This window comes from Nicotiana tabacum, chromosome 1 (genome assembly GCF_000715075.1).
Source record: "Nicotiana tabacum cultivar K326 chromosome 1, ASM71507v2, whole genome shotgun sequence".
NCBI lineage: Eukaryota > Viridiplantae > Streptophyta > Magnoliopsida > Solanales > Solanaceae > Nicotiana > Nicotiana tabacum.
In genome coordinates this window covers 57,330,231-57,343,328 of record NC_134080.1, presented here as the reverse complement: position 1 = coordinate 57,343,328, position 13,098 = coordinate 57,330,231, and positions in this window count along the sequence as shown.

Here is a 13,098-nt window from a genome sequence, read left to right as displayed (position 1 = left end):
GCGTGAGACTATTGTTAATTTATATCTTGCTAACTTATTTATGGAGAATGAGGATGAGATTTCACCAGGTGAAATGCCTTCGAATGAAACAATACTTGGTGTTGAGCATGGAAAAGATGAAGGTATTCTAATGGTGGTGAGTGTATCACATATTGCTTTCTCAACAAAATTCGACAACACTTGTAAGGATTATTCGACCATAATTGTGGTCAATTTCAAGGAAATTCCAGAAAAATCATCTTGTCGTACTAATACCACTTTTATTGACCACCTTCTTTTGACTCAATTTCCATTTAATCCAGGAATACATTTCAAGTCCAAGTATCGAATACTCAATAGCCACTGCTATTGATGGGATCTACTTGCATGTTTTTCTTCTTCACATATGCTAACTCTATGACTCAAGTGTGGGATTCCATAGGGCACTCGTTGCATCATCATTATTGCGCTCGCTATTTTACTAGGCCAACAACTGACTCCAATGCTCCACATCTTGGTTTAGTTCTAAATGTTGCTGAAAATTTTTACAGAGAAGGAACTGCACAAGTCCTTCAAATTGTCATAGCTGGGAAAACGGGGGTAAATCCGAGAGCCCAAGTTACTTTTGAAATGCATGTAGTCTTCGATCTGGGAGGAAGCCCTTTGGACGTACCAATTCTTGAAGCCAGCGATGGTGTCTTTGAAGCAACCTTGAATGCCATAGCTACTCTATTTATATACAATGCACCTCTCTCTGTTGACACCCTTGATCTTCAAGATTGGAAAGCAACTATTCATGAATTTACCAAGTTAGAATATGGCTTGTCATGTTTTGGTTTTTATTCCCTTATTGAATCACATTCTATAGGTGCATTAGAGTTAATGGTGCACTAGGTGAGTTGCGGAGAAAAATAAAAGGGAGTAGAAATATTGACTCCACTGTTTGTTTGGGGATGTTTGAAACTCTAAAGCTTCGTCCTGAATTTAATGGCGTAGTTGAGTCTATGGCGGGGCATTTCAGCACTTTGAGTAGGAGAACAAATGAACAGTTAATCACAATGGACCTATGGGTTGACATACCGGAGAAAAAGGACAGCCAAAGAAACTGCCCAGCATTTGTTGCCTTGCTAGTGGCACAACTTGCCCTTGTTATAGAGGGGGTTCTTGTTCTCCTTCCTACATGTGATAGAGATGAGCTCGCCATAGAAATATGTATACCAAGGTTCGTGTTAGTTATTGATGCTGCTGCAGTAAATATCATTTTCCGCACTAAGGTTGCTGGCACACATGGGGGTGCTGATTTCTTTTTGATATGCAAGTGGACTGTCCAGCTAGGCCTTATACATGTGAATGTTTATCTAGCTACAACTAGTTTACCATTATCCTTTATTGAAGGATTTCTTGTGTCGAACCTTGAGGACAAGGTTCTTATTGAGGACGGAGGTATTGTTATGAATAAACTCCAACCCAATAAGAAAATCAACACACAAATAGCTATTGGGCTGAGAAGAGCTATTGGGCCGAGGACAAACAATTGGGCCAGGCTAATTTGGGATCCAGGTTGAGTAATTAGTCCAAGAACAACTCTATTAAAAAGAGCAGTGGTTGGGGATTTGGGGATTATGCGATTGTTGAGAATTATGTTCCCCTCTCGTCTCGCTCTTCCGGCTTCTTCCTCTAGTCTCTCTCTTTCTGTTCTCCCTTGGCTTTCTCTCTATCCTTCTTCTCTGAATCTCCCTCTTAGTTCTAGTTTATGTTATTGTAATGATTGACTCTTTGAGTTCATGAATTAAATCTGTCATTTCCCTCGTTTACTTGTGTTGTGAATTTGGGCAAATTTAATTGTTATCCAATTTTGGTGGTAAACGGATTCTTTGTTTAAAATTTAAAAATATCATGGGGCTTAAACCTTGTGAGGCTGTGGCTTGGGGTTTACACACAATACCATGGCAAGATATGTTTTTACCTGCGCTTAATTCTCTCTTGAAATACAATGATATTAAAGAGACGTTCTCGCAATTTAACGAATCATAAGGTGCAGAAATGTAATTACAGAAAGTAAAGCCTAATACGTTTTTCCAATCCCAAAGTATCGTAGTCAGAAGGTAATGGACGCGAAATTCAGCGGAAACGCGAGCAAACAGGTGTGTTTTTTTTTTTTTAATTTTTAAATTCCCCTTCCTTTTGATTTCCTTTGCTTGAGTTATTGCTCATTTGATGACTAAAACTCAAGACCCTGAAATTGTAGGTAGAGAATGCCGATCATCTGAGCGAGCCCTTCTTGTCGCAACCAGGTGTGATCGCTTGACTAATTAATCAAAAGAGCTATATGCTATCACTGAGGGGAAAATAGTGGTTTTCGTTTTGCCAAGTTCGGAGAAATCATAGTGTAAAATTTAGCAGGGTGTTTATATCAATCCAATAAATATATGATTCATGTCTTTATAAACAAGATTATCACTAAATTGTTATTAATTAAATATATATATTTTCACCTCAATTTATCTGTATAATTTAGTGTAAACACTCAGTATAATTAAATTTTTACCTATTTTGCTTTTCGGTCCAAGATTCGATAAGGGTCAATGTTACTTTGTTATGGGTTTTCTTTGATTTTCCAATTATCATCACTTATCCATATATAACTTCATTTTGCTATTCTTTAACAATCATACTGAATTGACAATATGATCGAGCATCATAATGAATTTTAACTCATCCCTACCCAAACTAACAAATTATTATCTTACATCAGGGGAGATATGGTTTTGTAGTTCTTACAGATATTATTTAGTTACTTCTATGTTACTTTTCACGAATTGACCTCCTATGAGGAATAATAGATTAACGAATTACTTGGAACCTTTTTATTTTAAAGAGTAGACGTTTCATTTTCTAAGTCTTAAGCAAGGTTGCAGAAAAGCTAATTTTCGAAGGGAAAAAATTGGAGTTAAGTATTCAATTTGATCAGAAAGGGATGTTTTTAATCCTAACACTCAAAATAATTGTAGAAATATAATTTCTAAGTTAAGCATCATTATTTCCCTGAAGAAGTATCTTTTTTAAAAACAATTCTTGGCTTATCAAATGATGTCACATGGAACTGAGGATGTCACTCTTCATCGTCTACTTGGAAAAGTACATTATATTATTTTATATTTTATTATGAAGATAAAGTTGTCGGACACATAATTTAAGCGAATAAACATATACTTTCTTTAATTTTACGTGCTTGGTACGTAAAAAAATCAAGCGACCAATAAAATCCTATGCTTAAGGTTAAGTTTAAGCTTTTAAATTCAATGATTACACAGTTCATATTAATCAGCAATTTACTTTTCATCCCATTCCAATTTAAATTAATTTCTAATTTAAAATGTAAAAATATTATTATAGTTTTCTCAATCATTTCAAAAATATTTTAACTATATAAAATCATGATTGTAATTTGTAGTAACTCTTATAATCTTTAAGTATGTAACGTATAATTCAGAAAAGTTCAAAATCGATGTCTAAATTTAGATGAAAGAATATTATTCGTTTTTAAAATTAGAAACATTAATGTTTTTATTCTAGTTCGTTATTTTTCTAATTTTTTTATTTTGGATAAAAAAAAATGTAGAAATGCCTAAAGGCTAAAAGGTAGACGCGGCTATAACGCTTTGAGCAAGCCTGGTGCTACAGATACTATTGACTAGAGACTAATATCATCCACACACCCAAGTCCCAACAAAGTGATAAAGGATATTTGTTGGGAGACCACAAATCTTAAATTAAAGTAGAACGCACAAAAAAAAAATATGATTAATCAGTGAAATAGTTCTTTCTTTTCTAAAAAATAATAATAATACCTAGCCTAGTATACCAATAAAAGAGAAATTATTACCAATTCTAGGAAGAATAATATTTTGTTGTTGCTTCAATTTAGGAAGAAAAAAAGGCGAAAATTACCTCAGAACAAGAATGTATAGGAGACATAAAATTAACTGTAGTTTGTTTTGAAGATTAATGGAGCAAGAACCTGTGACGAAGTGAATATATGTAGTCCAAATTGCGCACGATGGACTAACTGAACTAATGCTCAAAATGACACGTCAGTAAATATCTACCCAACCTAAACCGTCCAGTCTAGACGGATTGAACATGTTATATTTTCATGGCTAAAATTAAAACATTAACTGTGAATATCGAGTTGATTGTGAGAGATCAAGGGATCGTAATTGTATGATGTTGTGAAAGGAACAATGTATCTATACCCAATAATCAAGAAAGAGAAGGAAGATGTTAATTGTTCAAATCAGAAGTAAAAGCTTCACTTTGAGGCCAAGTTTCAACGGCGTAGTGATTTTGACCCCATGATAATCTATGTACTCAAAATTACATCCCAAAAGATTTTTTAGGCATTTGACAAATAAGTGGAGTAAACGAAGATAATACGCTATACGATCAATATGGATTCGGTGGAAGGATATAATCCTTCCCCGTTAACCAGAGGTTTTGGGTTCGAGCTTTGAGTATAAAAAAAAAAATTGTTAGAAAGCGATTCCCCATTAAATAAGCCTTATGTGACGCTCCGAATATAGTTGGCTTCCAATGCGGCCATTAGACACCAGATGGGTAAATCTAATCCAAAAAAAGAAAAGAAATACGCTATACAATGTAGATGGGCTTCCGCATAGTTATTTTAAGGGAATCTTAGAGAAACGTCCCAAATAAATTCAAACTTACCAATCATTCACCATTAATCATAGACTTAATAAAACTAGTCAAACACATATAACAATTGAAAATCCAAATAAATAAGGCTCTTTCTCTCCAAAAATCACACGCGAAGATCGCCTTCCATATTTTTAAGCGTGATTAGCAACAATGCAAGGCGGAAAGGAAATTTCATGGATGAGGTAGCAAATAAGGTGATTATATATATATATTCCAAAAATCTAAGCAAAAAATGATCTTTTTTAATGGGCATAGTTGAAATTCATTGAAAACATATAGATGAGTTAATACACAAAATTTGAGGAAGATTGGAGGTGACTTGGACTAATTTGGTATCAAAATTCGTAGTTAAAATGGAGTTCAAAAAATTCATCTGCGACACATGTATCTCACATACAGGTATATATGGATATACACGTGATAACATCTGATACAAATATGATACACATGTGATACACAGTGTAATACACATATCATTTTTTTCATGTTCATCTTCTACTTCGAATTTTTAATTCAAACCACCTCAAAACTCCACCAAGTCATCCCAAAATTGAGATTCAAGCTCCTTAAACCTACTCAAAAGAAAGCAAAAATTAAACATTTTTTTCCTAAATAGTTAATTGGCTAATATTAATAATATTTTATGAATTAATTAATTTTTACAATAAGCTACTTGTAAATAGACATGGCTGATAGTTTCCTCGTTTTAAATCGCCTTTTACGCTGTTGAATGATGTCTTTAACTGAAGTTAATACGCTATATGAAATCGGTTCATGTGAATAAAGTAAAAAAAAAAAAAAAAAAGAAAGAGGAAAAAGTAGCACGAATCACTTGAATCGTTTTTATCTTTCAACTATTGCTTTGTTACTTTTAATTATTCCAGCTGTTCCTTTTTTAAACTTTTTTCACAATTTCGGTCGAGCTTTTTCTTTTTTCCTATGTCTCTTTTATTTTCGGTAGAAAAGTGGGCAAGAAAAATCTTTGTTTCGAAGGAAGGAATGATAGAAGAAAAAATTAAAATGACTATTGCGATATTTATTGGGTTACAATACTATGTCATTTCCGGTTCTTGCCTTTGAGTTCCTCTTTTTTACTTTGATTCAAATATCGTTTTTTCTTTGTACAATATAAATTCGTGAGTAGATTAAAATTTAGAAATCTTAAATTTATTTAATCAGTTTGTGTTTGGAATGAGCTTAAATAAAACTGTATGGGTCTAAATTTGACCAACCACGACCGACGACGAGTACGACGATTGACGGAGCCTCCTTGGATTGACGTCCTGAGGGAGACGACCCTGAGACAAACCAGAGACCGGACGACCTTTGTAATAATGTATGGCTATTAGGGAACATTAGGAATATTTCTTATATTTTATCTTTTATAATTTAGAAGAGTTTCTCTCTTAGTATAAAAAGAGGATAATCTTATAACATGCATTCCGAACTCTGGAGAGATTACTATTTACAAATAAAAAGAAACCTCGTTACCTATTTTCTCTTTATCTATCACCCTTTCTAGAGATTATCATTCTCAGCTAAGATTTACCCTTTCATCTTTGATTGATTTGTTCAAAAAGGTTTTAATATCTTTTGAGTCAAACAATTTGGCGCCGTCTGTGGGGATTTCTATAGCTGAAATCGTAGTTTTCATCTAGATTCTTGAAAGAAATAACCACCTCTCTTTAGCTTCATAAAAACCAACGATGGCGGGAAAGGGAGAAGCGAGGCTAAAGGCAGTAGTGGGTGTCACAAACAACCTCCTAAATTCCCTCAACGAAGCCAGTGGAGAAGACAATGAGAATCCAACACCAAGTGTTACACCCGAGGGGGAGATCTCACCTCCTCCGCACGGGGATCTAACGATCTTGCGCGAGAGGGAAACCTCAACATCCGCAGCAGGAGAAGCGTCACCGGCTGTCAAGAGGCTACTAGAAGAATGGTTAATGAGTGCCTTGAACAACATGCTCGAGAAACCCATTCAGGGAGGTATCGAAAACGTGCCACCCACAGAAACCGCAGTTGCTGCCGATGAGCCAAACGCTACACGAACAAGAAACACCCTTACTGTTACTGATACAGGCAACGATGTACTCACGGCCATCTCAAAGAAAATGGAAGAGATGGAAAATGAGAACAAAACACTCCACGACTAGATGAAGGAACATTAGGAGAGGGTTGATAAAATACCAGGCGCTCCGAAGTTGTTACCAAAATGCGATGTGGGCCGATTCGTCGAACAGCCATACAGCAAAGGGGAAGCTCCCCATTCTATTCCAAAGACCTTCAAAATGCCGCCATATTTGAAAATATACGATGGGACCACGGACCTGGAGGATCACATAATCCATTACGTTACCGTAGTAAAAGGTAATGACCTATCAAAAGAACAGGTACCGTTTGTGCTGCTGAAAAAGTTTGGCGAAACTCTAACGGGGGGAGCGTTGACATGGTATTCCCAACTACCAGCACGATCGATATCGATGTTCGAAGAGATGGCAGATAAGTTCGCCACCGCTCACGCAGGAGTGAAAAAGGTCGAGGCTAGGGTCAATGATATCTTCGTCGTCAGGCAAATGACGAACGAGGGACTTCGGGATTTCCTAGCCTGATTCAACAAAGTAAGGATGAGCCTACCGAACATGTCAGAAGGGATAGCGGCAGTAGCCTTTCAAAATGGGTTAAACAGAAACTGGTCAAAAGCGACCAAAAAATTACTCAATAGACTCATGAAGTATCCCCTACCATGTAGGAAGAAATCCACAACGCCTATTGCGCCGAAGTGAGGGCAGACGAGGATGACCTAAACGGCTCGCTTCAGCAATTAACATTGGTCCAGACCGAAATGAGGAGAGATCGACGCAACGACGGGCGAAGGGATCAACTGCCACGTTTCAATCGAGAAAAGCATCAGCCTTATATCCGAACACCCAATTCGCCTCCTCCATGACATGCGGATGTCGCGCCCTGACACACCGCACCCCTCCGCAACAAAAGAGGTATGCCTCCATTGCTATCTACTCATAACTTTTGTGTTTCCCCTTCAGATATAGTGTACACACTAGAAAAGCTTGGCACGAAGGTGTAGTGGCCGCAAAAGATAAAATCGGATCCGAGCACTAGGAGGTCGAACGACCTATGTGAATTCCACCAGGAGAGAGGACACAAGACCGAAGACTGCATAGTTCTGCGACAAGAAGTTGTAAGGATGTTGAACCAGGGATACCTGAAAGAACTGCTGAGCGATAAAGGACGGGCCAACTTCGCTCGTGGGGACGACCAACCTCAAGGACCTCCAAAGCCACCATCACCAACTCGTGCCATACAAATGATCATTGGCGGCTACGGTAATCAGCCATGTGAAATTCACCACCATGCATAAACTCAAACAGACAATTGCCCACGAACGGTATGATGACCTCGAAGATAGTATCATCTTCGATAAGTCGGATACCGACGGTTTGTCTTTCCCACACTATGATGCTTTGGTTATAACTTTACGAATCACGGATACCAATGTGAAAAGAATAATGGTGGATGATGGAAGCGGCGCGTGTATTGTTCACCCACGAGTTCTCGTGCAGATGAGACTCGAGGATAAAATAATACCGCATTGCATAACACTAACAGGTTTTTATAATGCAGTAGAGCAAACATCTAGAGAAATAGTGCTACCCGTCCTGGCAGGAGGGGTCATCCTGGAAACGATATTCCACATCATGAATCAGGAAACAAGCTACAACGCCATCATAGGACGTCCATAGATACACGCCATGAGAGCCGTCCCGTCAAGTTTCTATCAAGTAATTAAATTTCCCACCCCATGGGGGATATTCAGCATCCGAGGCGAGCCACGCACCGCCCAAGAATGCTACCGGATCGCCCAAGATTGTACACACACCAAACAACTAAAAGGGGCGAGTGCCGAGGCATAGCAATCAGCCATGTCGGGAACCAAACCCGACGTACAAGTAGAAGCCATCAAAGACCCGGACATCATAGAAGCTTGCAAGGCAACTGTAGAAGATCTCGATCCCGTCCAATTGGACGATATCGACAGCACAAAAAAGGCTTATGTTGGACACAACCTCTTGGAACCAAGTAATATCATGAGTTTTTAACTAACAACGCCGATCTGTTTGCCTTTTCCCACTCAGATATGCCAGGAATCCCAAGGGAGATCGCCACACACAGGATGAATGTCGATCCACTTCATCCGCCGATATGGCAAATGAGGAGAAAGTTCAATGCCACCATCAATGAGGCGGTCAGCGAGGAGGTTGATAAATTACTCGCTAATGGTTCCATCTGAAAGTCAAAATACCCCAAATGGGTCGCCAATGTGGTCATGGTCAAAAAGAAGAATGGGAAATGGTGGATGTGTGTCGACTTTACCGATCTGAACAAAGCATGACCGAAGGACTCCTTTCCGTTGCCCCACATCGACCAGCTCATTGATGCGACAGCGGGGCATGAACTGCTGAGCTTCTTGGATGCCTACTTTGGTTATAACCAAATTCTAATGGCCGAAGAAGATCAAGAAAATACAACTTTCATCACTCACCGAGGGGCATACTGTTATAAGGTAATGCCATTCGGACTCAAGAACGCATGGGCCACATATCAAAGACTAGTCACCAAGATGTTCAAAGAACAACTCGGCAAGAACATGGAGGTTTATATCGACGACATGCTAGTAAAGTCGACAAAGAAAGAGGACCACATCGGCCATCTGAAAGAGGCCTTCGAGATATTAAGGCAATACGGAATAAAACTGAATCCCAAAAAATGTGCCTTCGACGTAACTTCGGGAAAGTTCCTTGGTTTCCTAGTGTCACAAAGGGGTATCGAGGTCAATCCGGATCAGATCAGGGCCATCGACGCAATACCGGAGATACTGACCAGCAACAAGCAAGTGCAAAAATTGACAGGATGAGTAGCCGCCCTATCGAGGTTCATTTCACGGTCCTCGAATAGATGTCACAAATTCTTCAATGTGCTAAGGAAAGACAACAGACTGCAATGGAATGAAAAATGCGTCGACACCCTAAGAAAACTGAAAGCGTAGCTGTCTTCGCCACCACTACTTGTCAAAGCGGACTCGGGAGAATGTCTACTTGTGTATCTAGCAGTGTCCGAAGTTGCGGTAAGCGCAGTCTTGGTCCGTGAAAACGAAGGTACATAATCTCCGATTTACTATATTAGCAAAACCTTAATCGATGCCGAAACAAGGTACCCTCACCTTGAAAAGCTAGCTTTGGCATTAGTCATAGCTTCACGAAAGCTTAGACCATATTTTCAATGTCACCCCATAAAGGTGGTGACAACCTTCCCCCCTAAGAGGGATCCTACACAAACCCGAACTATCGGGTAGACTGGCCAAATGGGCCATAGAATTAAGCGAGCACGACATAACATACCAACCACGAACTGCTATTAAGTCGTAGGTGCTCGCTGATTTTGTCGCTGATTTTAGCGCTGAAATACTGCCTGAAGTAGAACAAGAAGCGCTCCGCGCTTCCACGCATACCGACCTCTGGGTCCTCTACACTGATGGTGCCTCTAACGCCTCGGGATCGGGATTGGGACTCGTCCTCGAAGTCCCTACAGGCGAAGTAATTTGCCAGTCCATACGATGCCCCGATATGACTAACAACGAGGCCGAGTATGAAGCCGTGATTGCAGGTTTGAAGTTAGACCTCAAATATGGCACTCGACGGCTCGTCATCCATTGCGACTCCCAACTCGTGGTGAACCAAGTCACTGGGACTTTCCAAGTCAAAGAACAGAGATTACAGAAGTACCAGTCGAAAATTCACAAACTACTGCCAGAATTAGATGAATGTCACCTCGACCAGATACCTAGAGTGCGAAATATCGAAGCAGACGGCCTCACCAAACTAGTTGCGGCCACCAAAAATATCAACAGGGAAAACGTGGTCACCCTCCTCCACTACACAATAGACCATGTTGAGGTACATTCTGTAAACCTAACGTGGGACTGGCGTAACCGCCATATAGTATATTTTTAGGATGGAACTCTCCCGCAAGATAAAAAAGAAGCCAAAAAGCTCCGGGTACAAGCCGCTAGATACAGCCTCGTAAATAGTGATCTCTACAAATGAACGTTCGGCGGTCCCCTAGCCAAATGTCTTAGGCCAAATCAAACAAGGAGAGTATTGGAAGAAGTACACGAAAGGCACTGCAGCACCCACACGGGAAACCGTGCCCTCGTCCGATGCCTCATTCGCGCCGGATTCTACTGGCCCAACATGAAAAAAGATGTCGCGGACTATGTCAGGAGATGTGAACAGTGTTAGAAATACGCCCCTATGATACATCAAGTAGGGGAACTCCTTCATTCTGTCACTTCACCATGGCCATTCATAAAGTGGGGAATGGACATAGTCGGCCCCCTCCCAACAGGACGAGGTAAGGTGCGTTTCCTTTTGGTTCTAACTGATTACTTTTCTAAATGGGTGGAAGCAGGTGCATACACTCAGATACGTGAGCAAGAAGTCATCGCGTTCATATGGAAAAACATAATATGCCGCTTTGGCATCCCCAAAGAAATCAGCTGCGACAACGGACCTCAGTTCGTCGGAAAAAGAACGACTGAGCTTTTCAAAAAATGGCACATCAAACGAATACTCTCCATGCCATATCACCCTGCCGGCAATGGTCAAGGCGAATCCTCCAATAAAGTAATACTGAGTATATTGAAAAAGAAGCTTGAGGATGCTAAAGTGCTATGGTCTGAATTACTACCGGAAGTATTATTGGCATACCGTACTATGCCAAAAACCAGCACAGGTGAGATGACATATTCACTGGTCTACGGGACCGATACATGATACCCGTCGAGGTCGGAGAGCCAAATTTGAGATACTCCAAGGAGAGCGGATCAAGCAACAACGAAAGTAGGCTATAAGATCTGGATGAAGGCGAAGAACGGAGAGACATGGCCCACATAAGAATGGTAGCCCAGAAGCAACAAGTGGAAAGGTACTACAACAAGAGGGCCAAGGTGAGACCGCTCAAAGTCAGAGATTATGTCCTCAAGGCTAAAACACAAGCAGCCAAAGACCCTAATGAGAGAAAACTGGGAACAAACTGGGACGGACCATACAAAATCACAGCCGTAGCAAATAAAGGAGCATTCTAGTTAGAAACAATGGAGGGAAAACTACTCCAAAACAACTGGAATGTCACCCATCTCAAATACTTCCACTTCTAAAAGAAGGCTTCACCTAATCAAACTCTTTTTCCCTCACCCGGGTTTTGTCCCAATCGGGTTTTTCCGGGGAGGTTTTTAATGAGGCGGCAAGGGAGACGCCTCGAGGTTCGAAGTGTTGTTCATCACCCATCAACATGGTCTCCGGAGCGAAGTAATGAAGGGACTGGATATAGATAATCGTCTCCATTGTATGTACAGAGTCATGTGATTCTTACAAGAATATAATCAAATCTCCATTGTATGTATAGAGTCATGTGATTCTTACAAGAATATAATCAAATCTCCATTGTATGTACAGAGTCATATGATCCTTACAAGTATATAATCAAACCTCCATTTCATGAATAAAGTCGACATGTCTTCCAACGGGAATACGATCAAATCTCCAACAAGAAATGGCTAAGGCCATCGACAAAAATATGAGTTCGAACTACGAAGGGATCCTACTTCGATGACAGTTCGAAGCAACATCCCAATGGCCAAGGCCATCGACAAAAATATGAGTTCGACCTCGTTCGAACTACTACGGGATCCTACTTCGATGACAGTTCGAAGCAACATCCCAATGGCCAAGGCCATCGACAAAAATATGAGTTCGACCTCGTTCAAACTACGACGGAATTCTACTTCGATGACAGTTCGAAGCAACATCCCAATGGCCAAGGCCATCGACAAAAATATGAGTTCGACCTCGTTCGAACTACGACGGGATCCTACTTCGATGACAGTTCGAAGAAACATCCCAATGGCCAAGGCCATCGACAAAAATATGAGTTTGACCTCATTCGAACTACGACGGGATCCTACTTCGACGACAGTTAGAAGCAACATCCCAATGGCCAAGGCCATCGACAAAAATATAAGTTCGACCTCGTTCGAGCTACGACGGGATCCTACTTCGACGACAGTTCGAAGCAACATCCCAATGGCCAACGCCATCGACAAAAACATGAGCTCGACCTCGTTCGAACTACAACGGGATACTACTTCGACGACAGGCCGAAGCAACATCCCAATGGCCAAGGCCATCGACAAAAAAAAAAAAAGAGGAATCTTCGCCCAAAATCTAAATCGACTTAATAAGCTCGACATGTATCCTGGATATCATAAACATTGCAAAGAAGAGCGAATCGACAAAATATATTTTACATTGCATCAAAATC